This window comes from Hippopotamus amphibius, chromosome 16 (genome assembly GCF_030028045.1).
Source record: "Hippopotamus amphibius kiboko isolate mHipAmp2 chromosome 16, mHipAmp2.hap2, whole genome shotgun sequence".
Classification (NCBI taxonomy): domain Eukaryota; kingdom Metazoa; phylum Chordata; class Mammalia; order Artiodactyla; family Hippopotamidae; genus Hippopotamus; species Hippopotamus amphibius.
Window position 1 is genome coordinate 27,146,318 of NC_080201.1, and position 18,822 is coordinate 27,165,139.

Consider the following 18,822-nt stretch of genomic DNA (forward strand, 5'->3'; position numbering starts at 1 on the left):
TCTTCTTTATCCATTCATTTGTTGGTGGGCATTCAGGTTGCTTCCATGTCCTGGCTATTGTAAATAGTGCTGCAATAAACATTATGGAACATGTTTCTTTTGGGATTATGGTTTTCTTTGGGTATATGCCCAGGAGTGGGATGACTGGATCATATGGTAGTTCTATTTGTAGTTTTTTAAGGAACCTCCAAATTGTTTTCCATAGTGGCTGTACCAACTTACATTCCCACCAACAGTGCAGGAGAGTTCCCTTTTCTCCACACCCTCTTCAACATTTGTTGTTTCCAGATTTTGTGATGATGGCCATTCTTTGATCACTCATGTCTTTTTTAACACTGAATAATACTCCATTGTCTAGATGTACCACAGTAGTTTATTTCTCCATTCACCCATTGAAGGACATCTTGGTTGCTTCCAAGTTTTGGCAATTATGAATAAAACTGCTAGAAACATCTGTGTGTGATTTGTTTTAATGTGTGATTACTGGATTATACGGCAAGAGTATGTTTAGTTTTGTAAGAAACCACAAAGCTGTAATCCAAAGTGGCTGAACCATTTTGCAAGCCCATCAGCAATGAATGAGCGTTTCCCATTGTCCCACATTGTCTCCAGCATTCGGTGTTGTCCGTGTTCCAGATTTGGGCCATTCCAATAGATGTGTAATGGAATCTCAGGGTTGTTTTACTTTGCATTTGCCTGCTGACGTGATGTGGAGCATCTTTTCATATGTTTGCTTGTCATCTGTATGTCTTCTTTGGTGAGATGCCTGTTAAGGTCTTTGGCCCATTTTTCAATTGCATTGTTTGTTTTCTTATTGTTGAGTTTTAAGAGTTTTTTGTAGATTTTGGATAACAATGCTTTATCAGATGTGTCTTTTGTAAAGATTTTCTCCCAATCTGTGGCTTGTCTTCTCATTCTCCTGATGTATATTCAACTTTTAAAATTTAATTTAAGGAAAAAAAAAAACAGAACAAAATCTGCCTTGACTTTTACCCTCTATCTGAGTCCATTCTTGCCATGGCCCATGCGTTACCTCTCCCAAGTATATTCTTCCCCACTTTTCTCTTTGTGCTTTTATTTGTTCATATTTCTATTCCTATGGGAAATATACAGCTCTGTTTTGTGTGCATGTGTTTTACATAAATGCTGGCATATCATACTTATTCTTTGCTAGTCACAGTCATACTGAGTCTTGAAGATCCAGTCATGTTAGGACCTACACAGCTATCTCGTTCTAAGCATAGCACTGTACTCCATTAAATGATATATCACAATTCATTTTGCCTCTTCTCTTTTTTTAATATTACTTATTTATATGGCTGCTCCGGGTCTTAGTTGTGGCATGCAGGATCTTTAGTTGTGGCACGTGGGATCTAGCTCCCCAACCAGGGATCCAACCAAGCCCCCTGCATTGGTAGGGCAGAGTCTTAGCCACTGGACCACCAGAGAAGTCCCCATTTAGCCTCTTCTTGGTGATGGATACTTGGGGTGCTCCCAATTTTTTCTTTTGTCCCTTCATAAAAATTATTTTTTAATTGTGATTAAATTCATGCATGTTAATGATATTAAAAATTAAATAACATTACAACGTTTACAGCAAAAGTCAGTAATGCTTTCCCCCACCCCACTTCCCCACACACATGTAAACACACATCCATCCCTCCGAAGTCCTGCTCCTCTGAGAAAATGACTTACTACTCTTTCAGCTGTTTCTTCTGGTATTTACCTCCATATTTCTGAATAAGATGCTTATGTGCTATTTCTTGATGTATCAACCTGAGACATGATCTGCTGCCTTCCTATTGTGGGAGATGCAGATTCCTTGCTTTATGCTTGCCTCCCCTCTCTCTGTCCTTCCTATATAGTTACATGACAACTTTCGGGTTAAATCAGTATTCTCTGTTTACATTATTGTGACTGTGGAAGTATTTTTTTCCTGCCAAGCTGTGGTTCTCAATGCTAACTGTACCCAGGGAGCTTTAAAATCACCCAGGGAGATTTAAATAATTCCGAAGCCCAGCCTGTACTCCAGATGAATTAAGTCAGGCTCTGCCTTCAACTTTTTCCTTCTCAACCTTCCAACGAATGCTTTATTGCTGCTCTCACATTTTTAATTTGCAAGAACTCTTTCTTGTTTTCTGATTGCTTCTTGTTAGCAGACACTGCTGCTATACGCCCTTGGCATTCACCCCTGTGCGCTGCCCAAGGCTGTTAACTGCAGATATCTATGATGCTCTGTCCAAGGGCTGTTTTCTTCCAAGAAGCATCCTCAGTCTGAGTGTAGGACAAGTTAGAAGTAGTGAAGGTCACTTCCCTCAGAAGCAGTGAATCCTTTTATTTATTTATTTATTTATTTTTTTGGCACACGGGCTTAGTTGCTCCGTGGCATGTGGAATCTTCCTGGAGCAGGGATCGAAACTGTGTCCCCTGCATTGGCAGGCAGATTCTTAACCACTGCGCCACCTAGGAAGTCCAGAAGCAGTGAATCCTTATACACTGGTTGGGATACGTCTGAGGGATGTTCTACGCTGTCTCCAAGGGGTCCCCAGCAAGATGCTCACGGTAGTAACAGGCTGGAATAATATGCCTTTTATTGACTTCCTTGCCCTTCCTGTCTCACTTCCCAACTCCTCAACCAGTATTTTTTGGGATGACCTGCCAAAAATCACGTGCACTGGAATCATTGTCTCAGATCCTGCTTCTGGGGAGATCCAACCAAGACACTCCTTTTCAATTTGATAGAATTGTATTCATGTTTCATGGACGCCATACCTTATTGTCTCTCTGAGGATATTAATTATAAGTGAGATCGAACATTTGTTTAAAAAATTTCACTCTTGCTGCTGCATAGAGACTTAGCTTGGCCCGTAATATCTATTGGTTGATTTTCTTGGGTTTCTCCAGAGATAACGCTCCAGTCTCCCACTGTGATGAGGATGTGAGCCCAGCTAGCAGCATCCTTAGAGCCAAGTGGCAGGAGGGGCCAGGGTTCTTCCTAGCCAGCACCTGGACTTTCCTATTATATGCCTGTTTGTAGTATAATGACTCTCCCTACCTTCCACTGTTCCTGGTGTCCTTAGGTAGGGAGGCTCCCTGGTTCCATTTTTCTGTAGAACAAATTTCTGTCAGGGATGGGAAGGGGCAGTTTCCTGCCTGGATCAGATCTGAAAGGAGCCCTAGGTGGTTATTATTCCAGTTACAATGGCTAAGTAAAAAGTCACCCAAAACTAATCAAAGCAACAACATGCATTTTAACCTCTGTCATAGCTTCTGTGGCTGAAGAATTTGGGAAAGGCTCAGCAGGGTGCTTCTGGCTTTTGAGCTCTCTCACGAGGTTACAACCAGAAGGTGATTGATGCTGGAATAGCAGGCCAGGCATATCTCTCTGTCTCTGTCTGTCTCTGTCTCTGTCTGTCTGTCTTTTCCTCTCTCTCTCCTTAGTCTCAGGTCCACTTCATGGGGTTTGGGGGCAACTTTGAGCTTCCTCACAGTACGGTGGTCTCAGAACAGTCACAGTGCTTACATGGGGGCTTAGGACTCCAGCACCAGAGTTCCAGCTTCAGAAATGACACAGCATTCTGCTATTACAAGCCGGCCCCAATTCAAGGGGAGGGGACAGAGACCCCAGCTCTCAACAGGAGTGTCACGGTCACCTTGTGGAATCCATGTGGAATGAGAGATACTGCTGTGACCATCTTGGGAAAATCCAATGTGCCACAGTGGTCTCATGGGTTCTCATATACGGTTCCTAGCCACGCTTCTGTGGGTGATCACTCTCCACCTCCAACACGTCGTTCTGACTCAATTACTGGCATTTTTGGATTTAGTCCATAAATCCTCCTGCTTCTCATGGGCGGCCCCGTGTACAGATTTGCAAGCTAGGCAGCACACAGTGGAATCACACCTTAGGGGGTGCCATTCGCCTTGTAAACATTGTCACTTTGTCTGTTAAGATCATTTTCCAGCAGATGGCAGTAAAGGGGGCTGGGGTGGGAAAGACCATATTATGTCAATTTCCCACCAGATGGAAGTCAAGCATCTAGCACTGCTTCCTCTTCATGCAAAGGGGCTGTAAGGCTAGCGGCGAGCCTAACTGCCTGTTGGCACCCTCTTCTGCTGTTTTCAGCTTTGCTAATTCACCTGCTCTCCACGCCCCCAGATTTAACGCTTCTCATCTGCTACTGTCCTCTCACCAGTTCCTTTTGGTTCTTTTGTGGGTTGATACCTTTTGGTTAGATCCTTTGATTTTGGTAGGGCTTTGGGAGGGGGCAAATACATGTCCTCAATCTATTATTTTGACTGAAAACACCCCGCTTCCAATGTTTTCCCTAATAGAAATTGCTGCGATAACACCTCACTGTGCCCATAAGCAAATGTTAATACCTCTCTGTATAGCTCACTTTATAAAAATGGATCATGCTGTACATGTTGTTGGGCAATTTGGTTTTTTTTTTTTCACATGATATATGCTGGGCATCTTTCAAGGTCAGTTTATATAGATCTACTTTTTTCTTTATGGTAGCTGTATAGTGCTCCATGGTAGGGACAGGAACTTTATTCCAGAGGAAAGTAAAGGGGGAAAAGAGCACCTTTTCATCACTCCTTATCCCCCAGGGGGAGGGATGACTCTGCAGGAGAGTGCCCCCAGGTCCAGGAGAGGGTTTGGTGGGTGGGTATGGGGTGTACATAGTTTTAACTATATCCTTGACTCTAAGTACCTAATGATAATCACAGGGTAGACACTTCAGATCCTGTTTTTTTCTCCCTTGGCTTGTTGGTTAAAAACCAGGATTTCTCAACTTTGGCTCCATTCACATGTTGACCAGAGAATTCTTCATTGTGGGCTGGTCTGTGTGTTGGAGGATGTTTTGTAGCATCCCTGGCCTCTACCCACTAGATGCCAGTAGCATTTCTCCACCCCCCACCCAGCTGTGACAAACAAACTGTCTCCAGACTTTGCCTAATGTTCCCTAGGGCAAAATCACCCTCGGCTGAAAACGGATCGGAAGTTCTCTTAACAACAAGTGACCCAATTAGCTGTTTTTGCTTCCTTTGTTTCTGGTAAAACTAGCTAGTTATGATTTTCTAGGAGTGGACGTATATTCCCACTATGCCATTCCCCTGTGTGCCCAGATAGGGGGTGAATGTCTCTTAATTGACTCCCAGATTTTTTTCTATCAAGTTTATTTGTGGGTTTTCTTCTAAATAACTTTGAGAAACTTTCAAATGGAATACATAGTTTTGGTTGAAAGTTGGAAAATATGGAAAAGCACAGGAAAGAAAATTAGAATTTTCCCTTTAGGCTCCCTCCAGATGATCACTGATAACATAACTTTGGTGATTACTCTTATAGCCTTCCAGTCTTTTTTCTCTTTCTTCTTCTGTGTAGACTGTGTGTGTGTATAAACACACGTGTGTGTAACATAGGCAAAACTCTCTTTTTCATATAACATTGTCATATCTCTTCTTGCTTTAAGCCCCAGAGTCCTTTGCAACCACTCTCTATTCTTGCATCCAGAGAGCTACTCCTTACTGTTCACGTTCTGATTGTTTATACTGATTAAGGTGATCGCTTGTCCGTACCTTTTTTGAAATACAGCAAATGACCTCTGTTCCCTGTTAAACTATAACCTTAAGAACATTGGAAACATGACTCTCATACAAATGAGCATGCACCCTAGATATATTTAATTTGCTAATGAGGGAAACAGCAGGATGGTGAAAGATGGGGCAAAGGAGAATTAGAGGAAAAGGGATTATATAGCCCATCAGAAAAGACATGTTACAATCAGTTTGCTAGGTTAGAGACAACACTAATTACTATTCTACAGGGCAATAAGACTGTAACCTTTGGGGTTAACTTTTCTACCAGACAAAAATCCTTTGCATCTATACTGAACAAAATTCTACAAGTTAACACACAACTTTATAGAATCTAGGCCCCAAGCAATAGGAAAGTTTAAGTCCAAAAGAGTACTTTCTCCCAGATAATGAAATAGTTCAGAGGTGGTCTGTTAGACAATGTTCCAACATGAGCTGAGAGGAGATGCAGTCCTCCTTTTGCTTTATTTCCAAGTTTGGGATAATTTTTCTTAATATTTCTATTCTTTGCCCTGGTTCCCCAAGCAAATTCTCCTCAGTATTTCCCTGAAGGAAAGTGGCCATGGTTTCTGTGGTCCCCTTGGAATCTCTCATCTTCCTCCCTCCCTTCTACCCATATTCTAGGAAGGGGAGGCCAGTCCCCAGGGACCTGGGTGTTTCCAATGAGCCCCGTATCTGATAAGTTTTCCTATTCAGTATGGCCCTGCTCCTTCCTTTCTCTCTCTCTCCCTTTCTTCCTCTCTCTCTCTGCTTCCTTTCTTTTGTATTAAACATATCCTACACTTTGATTTAATACGTGGTTTTTATTTTTATTTTTTAGGACACGCTGTGTGGCTTGTGGGATCTTAGTTCCCCAACCAGGGTTAGAACCCGGGGCCCTGCCAGTGAAAGCGTGGAGTCCTAACCACTGGACTGCCAGGGAATTCCCTCTTCTTTCTTACTTACTTTCATTTTAAAAAGCATAGAACTGCTTTACTGAGATATAACTCACAATACACTCATTTAAAGTGTACAATTTCCATTTTTTTTTTGTGGATTCACCGAGTTGTTCACTAAGTTTTAAAACATTTTCATCCCCCCAAAAAGAAACCCTATACCCATTAGCAGTCACTCCCCATTACCTCCCAGCTCCTGGCAAACAGTAACCTGCATTCTGTTTCCATGTATTTGCCTATTCTGGACATTTTCTGTAAATGGAATCATACTACATGTGAGTCTTTTGTGTCTGGTTTCTTTCATTTAGCATCATACTGTCAAGGTCCATCCATGTTGTACCATGTATCAGAACTTCACTCCTTTTTATTGCCAAATTGCATTCCATTGATTGGATATGTCACATTAGAATCAGCTGATAAACATATGAGTTGTTTCCACTTTTTAAACCTTAGTTACAAGTTTCTGTGTGGACATATGTTTCCGTTTCTCTTGGGTATATTCCTGGAAGTGGAATTTCTGGAGCATATGGGAACTTTATATCTGACCTTTCAGGAGCTGCCAAGCTGTTTTCCAAAGTGGCTGCACCATTTTACATTCCCACCAACAGTGTAGGAGGTTCTGATTTCTCCACATCCTGCCAACACTTGTTATTATCTGTCTTCTTGATTAGAGCCATCCTAGTATTACCTAACCAGGTTCCTTTGCCCAAGGTGCAACAGGCCAAAACACTGAGACGCCGAGTTTTGCAGCAAAGAAAGGGTTTATTTACGAGGCAGCCAGGCGAGGAGATGGGAGAACGTCTCAAATCTGCCTCCTTGAAGGTGAGGGGCTTGGGATATTTATGGGATAAAGAAGTAGGTTGGTCTTAGGAATGGGGAAAGGAGGCAGGGCAAAAGATGAGGTAATCCGTGCTCTGCTCAGGCATATCTGAGTTACGTACTTCTTCATAGGATGCATGTTCGAAACTGGAGGTGCTTAGAGGGGGTGGAGGAGGGTTGGGTTGGGAGTTTGGGATTAGCAGATGCAAACTATTATATATAGGATGGATAAACAGCAAGATCCTATCATATATTCAATATCCTGTGAGAAACCATAATGGAAAAGAAAAAAATCAAAGAAAATAAATAAAAAGAAAAAAAATGGAAGCACTTACCATGATCTGAGGGTAGAGTTTTCCACCATCTGACATCAAAAGGTCACACAGCGGACACTTGCACATGCCCAGTTGGAAGGTCAGTGGTTCTATCCAGTCTTAACCTGCTCAGCTCTAATTAGACACAGCTGAATCCAAGTTCCTGGGAAACAACTCCAGCAAACTTCCTGTTGTTTAGGCCAGGTGAAACTTGAAGGACATGCAAGGTTTTTGCAGCAGTTAAAATTACCTTGATTAGTGAAAGCAGGTTACAGGTGTCATGGATTTAACTCCTGAGTACCCATAGTTTCACCAGCGGGTGTGAAATGGTACCTTATTGTGCTTTTGTGGCCTTGCTTCTCAAACCAGTCTTGCATAGAAACCAATTCTGCACACAATCGAGGTCTTCAGCCCAGTGGCCTCAAGGTTTAAGTCTCTCTTGGTGAGTTGAGTCTGATGGATGAGGGAAGACTGCCCTGCCGAGCCATCCCACAGATGGGGACTCCCAGAGGGGCAGGGCAGCTAACCAAACCCTGCCCATCTCGGGGAAAGCATCTAGAATGCATGGTCTTCTGGCCAAGTGTGAATCATGTTCTTATGATAAATGGAGGCAGGAAATACTCAGGTTGTTGTATGAGGCAAGAGAGGGGAGGAATGCAGCCTGGCCCTGGGCTGGACCCCTTCAAGAAGGTCCCAGACCTCTGTAAGCTGTCCTTTGAGTATTGGCCAGAAGAAAATGACCTCCTTCAACACGCTGCCACGCTGTCAGAGATTCCACCACTTTCCCAGAGCTAAGTAAATAAGTTGCCGACTTTTTAAAAATGTGGATGCTTCTGGCATTTTGCAAGACGTCAATATCTTATTGTGAATTAGCTTATCAGATGCTCACCCACATCCTGCAGAGACAGGGCTCAGAGGAAGTTGGAGTTTTGACTCATTGGGAAGGGTTGGGGAGGGACAGGAGGGAGTTTGGGTTGAAAAGGGGTAGCTCTGCTCAAGGGGTAACGTTGCAGGAGGCTAGGATGAAGCCAGAGTTGGAATAAGGAGTCTGCTGGGAAAGTTTTCACCTTCATTCATCAACTGATAGTGATCATTATTGGTTTATTACATGCCCCAGGTTGAGCTAAGCGCTTTGCACACGTGTTCTATTTTATTTATTTATTTGTTTTTTTGGTTGTTTTTTTGTTTTTGGCTTGTGGGATCTTAGTTCCCCAACCAGGGATGGAACCCGTGCCCCCTGCAGTAGAAGCACAGAGTCCCAACCACTGGACCGCCAAGGAAGTCTCTATCTGTTTGTTTATTCATAAACACCTATGTAGCACCGTGTGCCACCACTGATCTCTCACCCTCCACCCGATACATCTAATTTATTACAAATTCCGTTGGCTCCCCCTGAAAAATGATTCTGGAACCTGACCCTCTCTCACCACCTCCCTAGCCGTGTTGCTCACCCACTCATTTACTGCAGGTCTCTCCTGCTGCTCTGCCGGCTTCCATATCTGCAGTCAGAGCAACCCTTTTAAAACAATGCCTCTCCTGTATTTGAAATGCTCCAATGGCTTCCTATCTCAGTCACTATAAAAACCAAAGTCTTTACCATGCAAGGCGCTACCTGAAAGAGCCCCTCTTACCACTGGCTGATGCCATCTGCCTACTGGCTTGGCCACAGGACTCCTGCTGTTCCTAAGACACACCTACATGTGTCCTGCCTAGAACACTCTTCTTTCAGAATCTACATGGCTTATTCCCTCACTTGCTTCAAGTCTCAGATTAAATGTTGCCTCCTCAGAGAAGACTTTCTTACCACTCCCTCCTCCATCTAAAAGAGCCTGCATGTGCTAGGTCGCCTGCTGTCAGAAAAGAGGACTACAGATGTAGTGAGAGAGAAAACGAGAATGAATTCTATGGTATTAGACTGGAACTGGAGATATGGAGTGAACTCATGGTTTCCAACATACACAGAGAAATAAATATAGAAGGAAATGAGGTGTGTGTGTGGGGGGGTGTGTGTGTGTGTATTTCTTAGCTCAGTCCACTGGAGAACTACTTTAACAGTCACCTAACTGGTTTCCTTAGCTAGTTTCTATATCCTACAGCTTCTCTCCTTAGCAAGCTTCCTATAATTCCTCTATCATCATGTCACTCATTTGATCAAAAAGCTTCCAAGGGCTCCTTTCTGCGTATCTGATAGATCTCAAACTTGAATGTGCATCATACACACCTGCGGAGCTTACTTATAATACTGGTTTCCTGAGCTGCAACCCAGAAAAGTTGGTTTAGTAGGCTAGGGTGGGGCCTGGGGATCTGTGTTTTAAGCAGGCTTTGCAAAACATTGGCCTATGTGGGCTTCCCTGGTGGCACAGTGGTTAAGAATCCACCTGCCAATGCAGGGGACACGGGTTTGATACCTGCACCGGGAAGATCCCACATGCCACGGAGGAACTAAGCCCGTGTGCCATAACTACTGATCCTGTGCTCTAGAGGCAGCAAGCCACAACTACTGAAGCCCGCGTGCCTACAGCCTGTGCTCCACAAGAGAAGCCTCCGCAATGAGAAGCCCATGCACTGCAAAGAAGAGTAGCCCCCGCTCGCCACAACTAGAGAAAGCCCGTGCGCAGCCACAGACCCAACAAAGCCAAAAAAATAAATAAAAATAAATTTATAAAAACAAACAAACTGGCCTATGTGGACAAAGCCTAAATGCTTTGTTCTAGCACTCAAGGATGTCCATGACCTGGCCCCAACCCACCTAACTCCTGATATGAATACTCTATTCTAGAAAGGCCATTGTCCTCAAACGTCTCATATAAGAGGCATTTCTAACTCAAAACCTTTGCCCACACCCTCCTACCCATCTGAAATGACCTCCTGCCTTCTTTCCTCCTATCCAAACACTATATATATCCTTCAAGTTGTAGTCTAAGTTTCATCTGCTCTACAAGACTTGAAATCCTTCAACTCTCCAGCCCAGAAGGGTATCACTCTTTTTCTGAACAATTAAGTCTCTACTGTCTGACCCCAATCCTTTTGGTATTTAACTGGTTTCAAGAGCATATACCTTTTACAGATTCAATGCAATCCCTATCAAATTACCAATGGCATTTTTCACAGAACTAGAACAAGAAATTTTATGATTTGTATGGAAATGCAAAAGACCTTGAATAGGCAAAGCAATCTTGCGAAGGAAAGACGGAGTTGGTGGAATCAGGCTTCCTGACTTCAGGCTATACTACAAGGCTACAGTGATGAAGACAGTATGGTACTGGCACACAAACAGAAATATAGATCAATGGAACAGGATAGGAAGCCCAGAGATCAACTATGGTCAACTAATCTATGACAAAGGAGGCAAGGATATACAATGGAGAAAAGGCAGCCTCTTCAATAAGTGGTGCTGGGAAAACTGGACAGCTACATGTAAAAGAATGAAATTAGAACACTTCCTAACACCATACACAAAAATAAACTCCAAATGGATTAAAGACCTACATGTAAGGCCAGACACGATAAAACTCCTAGAGGAAAACATAGGCAGAACACTCTTTGACATACATCAAAGCAACATCCTTTTTGACCCACCTCCTAGAATCAGGGAAATAAAATCAAGAATAAACGAATGGGACCTCATGAAGCTTAAAAGCTTTTGCACAGCAAAAGAAACCATAAACAAGACTAAAAGGCAACCCTCAGAATGGGAAAAAATAATTGCCTATGAAACAACGGACAAAGGATTAACCTCCAAAATATACAAGCAGCTCATGCAGCTTCATACCAAAAAAGCAAATAACCCAATCCACAAATGGGCAGAAGACCTAAATAGACATTTCTCCAAAGAAGACATACAGATGGCCAACAAACACATGAAAAGATGCTCATCATCACTCATCATCAGAGAAATGCAAGTCAAAGCCACAATGAGGTATCACCTCACACCAATCAGAATGGCCATCATCACAAAGTCTGGAAACCACAAATGTTGGAGAGGGTGTGGAGAAAACGGAACTCTCCTGCACTGTTGGTGGGAATGTAAGTTGGTACAGCCACTATGGAAAACAATTTGGAGGTTCCTTAAAAAACTACAAATAGAACTACCACATGATCCAGTAATCCCACTCCTGGGCATATACCCAAAGAAAACCATAATCCCAAAAGAAACTTGTACCATCATGTTTATTGCAGCACTCTTTACAATAGCCAGGACATGGAAGCAACCGAAATGCCCATCAACAAATGAATGGATACAGAAGATGTGGCATATATATACAATGGAATATTACTCAGCTATAAAAAGGGATGAGATGGAGCTATATGTCATGAGGTGGATAGAACTACAATCTGTCATACAGAGTGAAGTAAGTCAGAAAGAGAAGGACAAATATTGTATGCTAACTCACATATACGGAATCTAAAAATGGTACTGATGAACTCAGTGACAAGAACAAGGAAGCAGATACAGAGAATGGACTGGAGAACTCGAGGTATGGGAGGGGGCGGGGGGTGAAGGGGAAACTGAGAAGAAGCGAGAGAGTAGCACAGACATATATATACTACCAACTGTAAAATAGTCAGTGGGAAGTTGTTGTATAACAAAGGGAGTCCAACTCAAGGATGGACAATGCCTTAGCGGACTGGGGCAGGGAGGGTGGGGGGGACTCGAGGGGGGGGCGTCAAGGAAGGGAGGGAATATGGGGATATGTGAATTAAAACAGTTGATTTAACCTGGTGTACCCCCGCCCAAAAAAAAAAAAAAAAAAAAAAAAACCAAATTGGACATCTGCATCTGTAAAATTTCCAAAACTGAATGGAATCTTATTTCAGTTATTTGGAGGCTTCCAAATGTTATCAGGAGTCTAAAATTGCACCTCTGCAAAATAACATTTTAAGATCAACTGAAGCAAACAAAGAAAGATAAAATAGCGGCCAAAGCCTCATGTACCTCTTCCCTGGCTTCTGCATCTCAGATACTACCTCCAGCATCATCTTGTTCCTTTCCCCTGGTTTTGCCTCCAGCGCCATCCTCCTTCTTCCCTTTTATACCACTTATACTTCCTCTATATCCCTCAGTTCCCCCATACTAATTCTCTCACCAGACTTTCCCTTTTCTCTGAAACTCTCCTCACTGCCATTTCCTCTGAACTTATCAGAACCTGTCTCTTTAAAATTAAGTCTTCTGAGGATCCAGAGGCTAAACTATTAATTTTTTTATATCCCCTGGACTAAAGCGGAACTGCAAAGCCATCGTCAAAAATTTTCCCAAAGTAACTGAATTCCTTACAGATTTGCCAAGGAATTTAATATAGTCATTCAGACTTATCAACTCTGACTTAAATCAGCTAGTTCATATATTTGTCGGTGAAGGCCAGGCCCAGCTTTGGATAAAAATCACCAACTGGGAACATCCTGAAAGGTCTCTAGAATTACAGCTGGGAGACCAGCCCATTAACCTGTATGATCAAGCTCAGGCAATTGCTAAGTGACTTCATAGAGCAATTCATAGTGTTTTCCAAAGCCTGTTTATTGGAACAAAATTCAGGCTTGCACACAAAAATCTAATGAACCTGTTCATGACTATTATGATCAAGTTCAGAATGTGTTTAAGGAAAATCCTAATCTCACTTCAGATGTTGTTCCCCCTGGGTAGCTTTTAACCTATTTTTATTAGTGGGCAGAACCAGGATCTTTCTCTTCTAGTAAAAAAGACCAGGATGGACTGGGAGACTTTGTTCACTCCAGATTTAGTTAATCTGGCAAAGCAGCTCTCTTACACTCTCGATGAGTCACATAAAAGGAAGCCTGCTAACGTTTTTAATCTTCAACTCCAGAAATGGAGGCCCCTAAATAAAAACAAAACCCTCCTAGTTTCTGCTATTATTTCAAAAAGCCAGGATATCAGAAAAGAGATTGTTACCAATGTAAGCACTTGAAGTGCCTTCAGCCTTCTAACTTGTCTATCCAACATCCTCCCAATTCTCAGTGACAGGATGCAAAGGAACTATAAGGGCTATTCCCAATCCCTCCCTCTTAATTATCTTGCAGAACATTTCTCCAGATTAAGGATAAATCTTTTCCAGCCCTGACACCAGAGCCACACTCTTGGTGCTCAACCCCACTACAATAAAACAGTCTCTACCTTGGAGTACTAAGACACTTCAAATAGTAGGGATCACTAATGAACCTCCAGAGGTTCCTGTCTCTGAACCTATTCTCTTTTGTTTAGGTCCTTTGAGAGATACACACCCTTTCTCCTTAGTTCCTCCACCCCTATCCATTTCTTTGGCCGAGACTTCTTAGAAAAGTACAGTATCATGCTGGAATTTTTCTCTCCCAGAAGGAAGAAATAATTCTACAATTTGACAGTCGTCATCAAAGCAGTCAAGCAGGTGAATTAAATGACCTTTTGACATCATTTATTTGCTCTGTCTCTGATGGTACTACAGCTGATTCTGGAAACATTGATCATTTGTCCCTATTGGGTCAGCTACTACCCTCCTTATGGGCAAAATCTCCAACTGATATTCGTAAAATTCGCAGGGTACCTCCCATCAAGATCCAAATACCTTCCCCTCAACCCCCGCCAACTTCTTCCCAGAATTAATCAACACCCCATAAGTAAAAACGGCCTGCAAGGTAAAAAGCCCATAATAGAAGATAGCAAGGCTCAAGGCCTCATTAAGCCTTGTACCTGTAATCCTCTGATTTTACCAGTAAGAAAACCTAATGACTAAGGGTGGAAGTTTGTCCAGGACCTCTGAGCAATAAACAAGACTATTATCCCTCAACACCCTGTTATTCCTAACTTTCATACACTACTAATATCCATTTCCAACAGAAGCAAACTCTTTAATTGATTTATGCTGTGCCTTCTAACCAATACCTTTTTGCCTTCATTTGGGAAGAAAAACAATTCACCTGGACAGTAATGCCTGAGGGTTTTACTGAGAGTCCTTATTTCTCACAAATCTGAAGGCCGTTCTGGATGATATAAAGTTCCTTAGGGCTTCTACTTTGTTGCAGTATGTGGATGATTTCCTTCTTTGCTCTCCTTCTCAAGCCTCCAAACAGGAAAACAGCATCCACTTGCTAAATCTTTTAGCCTTAAAGGGACATAAGGTTGCCAAGGAAAAATCGCAGTTTTCCCAAACCCAGGTTTGATACTTAGGGCATCTGATACCAGAAAAAGGGCTATTCCTGGATCCAGAAGGCTTCATGATGTCCTAAGTTTCTGAAAATCCAAAAGTAAGCACCAACTGCAAGGTTCTCTCAGTCTGGTTGGATATTGCTGAAACTGGATTCCAAATTTCTCTCTTATGGTCAAATCTCTGTATCTTTTACTAAAGAGCAACCTCAACCCAATTTTATGGGAAGAACCAGACAAAACAGCTCTTAAGGCCTTAAGGGAGAATCTGATGAACCCACACATCCTTGGGGATCCAATGATCAGATTCCTTTTTCCATTTTTATATATGAAAAGGAAGGTAATGCCTTTGGGGTACTCAGCCCAAAACATGCGGACCACCATTGATCCACAGGGTATTACAGCAGCAACTGGACCCTGTGGCACAGGGACACTCCCTCCCCCCCAACACACCCCCCCCCCCCCCGCCTCAGAGCCATTACTGTCACTCCCTTTTTGGTTAAGGCCATCAAAAAGGTCGTGGTGGGATCCTTTTTAACCATTTTTGTATCTCCTGCAGTGGAAGCCCTTCTGAATTCTCACCACATTTAACATTTCTCAGTCAGCCGCCTCAACTCCTAAGAAGTCCTTTTGTTAACTTCCTCACATAACTCTTTTCAGTTGTAATAACCTTAATCCTGCTACTCCTCTGTCCTCCATCACCAATGAAGTCCCTCACAGCTGCTTAACACTGATGGATCACCTCCTGATGCCTCGCGATGATCTGCAAGAAAATCTTTTGGGTCATGCTGACTTCTCATGGTTTGCTGATGGCTCTTATTTAAAAGGTGATCATGGTAAATATTGTGCTGAGTATGCTATTGGATCTCCTTTTGATGTTGTTGAGGCAGCATCTTTACCTATGGCTACTTCAGCCCAAAAGGGTTGTACTTTAGCCAAGTACAAAACTGCCAATATTTATACTGATAGTAGATGTGCTTTTGGAGAAGCTTGTGATTTTGGAATGTTGTGGAAGCAACATGGCTTCCTAACTTCCACTAGAAATAAAGTTTAAAATGGCCCCTATGGTCAGGAATTATTGAATGTAATACTTTTATCTGCCACTTAAGCTATTATTCAAATTCCAAGGCATTCTAAAATTGACTCCCTGGAAGCTAAGGGAAATTACCTTGCTGACGGTTCCACAGGGAATACTGCCTTTCAAGGAACCAATAGCAGTCAAACTTCTGTCATGGTCCAAAGAGATATTTCCCCAAATGATAACTCAAAAAAAAACTGGCCGGAGAAGCCCAAAAATTGGCCTCAGAAAAGAAAAAACAAGATTGGAAATTCAACAACTCTTGGTTTGATAAAAAGTGAAATCTCTGGTTCAGATCAAATAACAACTCAGTCCTACTGGAGACTCTAAAATTCCTACTCCTAACGAACTGTACATGCACTAAACCACTGGTCTACTGACAAAATTACAACTTTCATGAGTCAATACTGGTGGGGAAACATGAACAAAGCTGCAAATAGTGCCTACCTCATTTGTCCCACTAGTCCAAAGGACAACCCAGGGAAGCCTGTTCTTATTGCTCCCAAACATCTTAAACTGCCTAATGGACCACTCAAAGTCTGGCAATTGGATTTCATACAACTTACTCCATCTCAGGGGTATAAATGTTTTGGTCATGGTCTGAATGTTTTCCCACTGGACTGTAGCCTTCCCTTGCAGACAGGCTACTGTCTCTTCTGTGGCTAAAATCTTTTTGGAAAATATTATACCTACCTGAGGAAATCCTCTCCAACTTCATAATGATCGAGGGACCAATTTTACTGGTCAGATGTTTTGATGTCTATGCTGTTTGGCCAGTTTTACAACACTTTCACTACGCTTAGCACCTTCAATCCTCTGATTTAGTCAAATGCACTAACAACATTATTAAAACTCAATTGGCAAACTTTGTATGGGCCCTCCAAATATGGTGGCCAAAAGCATTGCCATGGATCCTTCTAAATCTTATATCCATCCCTTTTGGGAACTCAAACACTCACCCTTTAAGATAGTCACAGGACACTCACGGCACTTGGCTCATACCTCTTTTGCCCCACAACTGACAAAACGAGAAATACTTCAACATTGCAAAGACCTAATTGCTTCTATTAAAAATAACCATGTTTTGGTAGAGCAATGTTTTCACAGTGCACTCTCAGGAGACGAAGACCTTAAGCATCCTTGCAACCTGGAGATTTCATCTACTGGAAAAGACACCTCCAGAAGGACTCTCTTTAACCTCACTGCAAAGGCCCCTATCAGGTACTACTAACCAACCCTTGTGCCATCAAACTCCAGGGAACAGATTCTTGGATTCACATGACACATGTAAAGAAAGCACCATACCCTAAGTGGACCTGCACAACATCTGGTGACCTGAAAGTAAACAGTTCCCAGAATTGAAGCAAACAAATCTGATGAGACAGTTTTCACAAGATATCTAGAACAGGCTTGTCAGAAGTTTGTCAGCCAAACCTTTGATGATGAAATAACACTTCATGTGATCTCCAGTGTCTATGATCTTGATGATATATGGACTTTAGATAAAAAGTGCCTCAGAGTTGTCCCTCCTATCCTTCCTTATTACTCAAATGTGACCTCAGCAGGTTTCCAATATGTGCACTTTCCTTCCATTGTGGGACACTACACCCAGGAAAGGTCCCTTCTGGCACTGAGGGACAAAAAGCCACCGAAACCAGAAAACCTGACTCTTACTCAGCGATGCTTTCAGAGAAAGATCATGATCAAAGGGAGGAAATGTAAAAATTAATAAACAAAAACCACAATGAAAATAGTCAAGAGGCCAGAAGGGGAAGCTCTCACACCCTATGACAACAGCAGAGCCCAACAGGAAGACTTTCTTTTCTTGCCTGGCAAGACTTCAGCCAATGAGAGATTGCCACAACTCAGCCAATGAAAAGCCACAAGACTTCGAACTCTCAATTCCTTCAATGGACTCTATGTAGTAGAGCCCACCCAACTGCCTTTTCTCTTCCTTGCTGTAAGAGGTACTTGTGTGTGGCTTGTCATGGTTGCAGACCCCAAATTGTAAATCTTTGTTGGTCCCAAATAAACCCATTTTTGCTGGAGAAATAACTGGCCATTTATGTGATTTAGGTCAACACTGTTAATAAAAGGGGAAAATGTGTACCCAAAAAATGTGTGCAAAGTATATGGGAACTCTGTACTATCTTTGTAATTTTTCTGTATATCTAAAACTGTTCTAAAAAATAAAGTCAACTTAAAAGAAAGAATAAGTACAATACAGTTTGTCCAGAAAAGATGGAAAGACCCAGAGCTGAGGCAGTTTCCCTGGTCCCTGAAATCTCACTCGCATAGCCTGTGAGACCCTTAACTTAATACACAGACTCTGAAACCAGACTGCCTGGATTTGAATTCTGGGCTTTACCACTTACGAGCTAGGTAAACTTGGGCAAATTACTTCACCTCTTTGTGAACCTCATCTCTTAAAAAGAATGATAGCTCCTCCTTTTTGTAATGTTATAATAAGGATGAAATGAGTTTAATATGTATGAAGTGCTTAAATGAGTGGTGGCACACAGTAAGTTCTATATAAATACTTTGTAAACTTAAAAAAAAATGATGACTAAAAGTTCATTTAGTGATTAACTGTAATCAGGCAAGGTAGGGAGATGTGGGTTTGCTGCTGGTTACCATGGATATGTCAGAACCTTGACAGCCATTGTGAGGACATCGCCTTACCCGTTACAAGGGGGCAACTGAGCTCAGTTACTCTGGCAAGAAGGCTAGAGAGCTCAATACACTTTTCTGTTACTCTACCCATCTTAGGTCTTTCACCCAAAAAGAACCAACTTCTACTCAGATACATAATTAACCACCTCAAGGTAAGCAAAATATATCATTATCTCCATTCTATAGATAAGAAATCTGAAAATGGTAGGTTTAATTTAGGTGATTTCATTCCAGAGTGCCCAGGAGAGGCGCTAGAAATGAAGGACC

The 18,822-nt window shown here is 42.3% G+C and overlaps 1 pseudogene; it reads right to left on the reverse strand.

The window, feature by feature from the left end:
• The window catches only part of LOC130838901 (coiled-coil domain-containing protein 113-like), a 47,016-nt pseudogene extending 38,615 nt beyond the window's left edge, over positions 1–8,401 (reverse strand).
• Between the last annotated feature and the right edge of the window lie 10,421 nt (positions 8,402–18,822).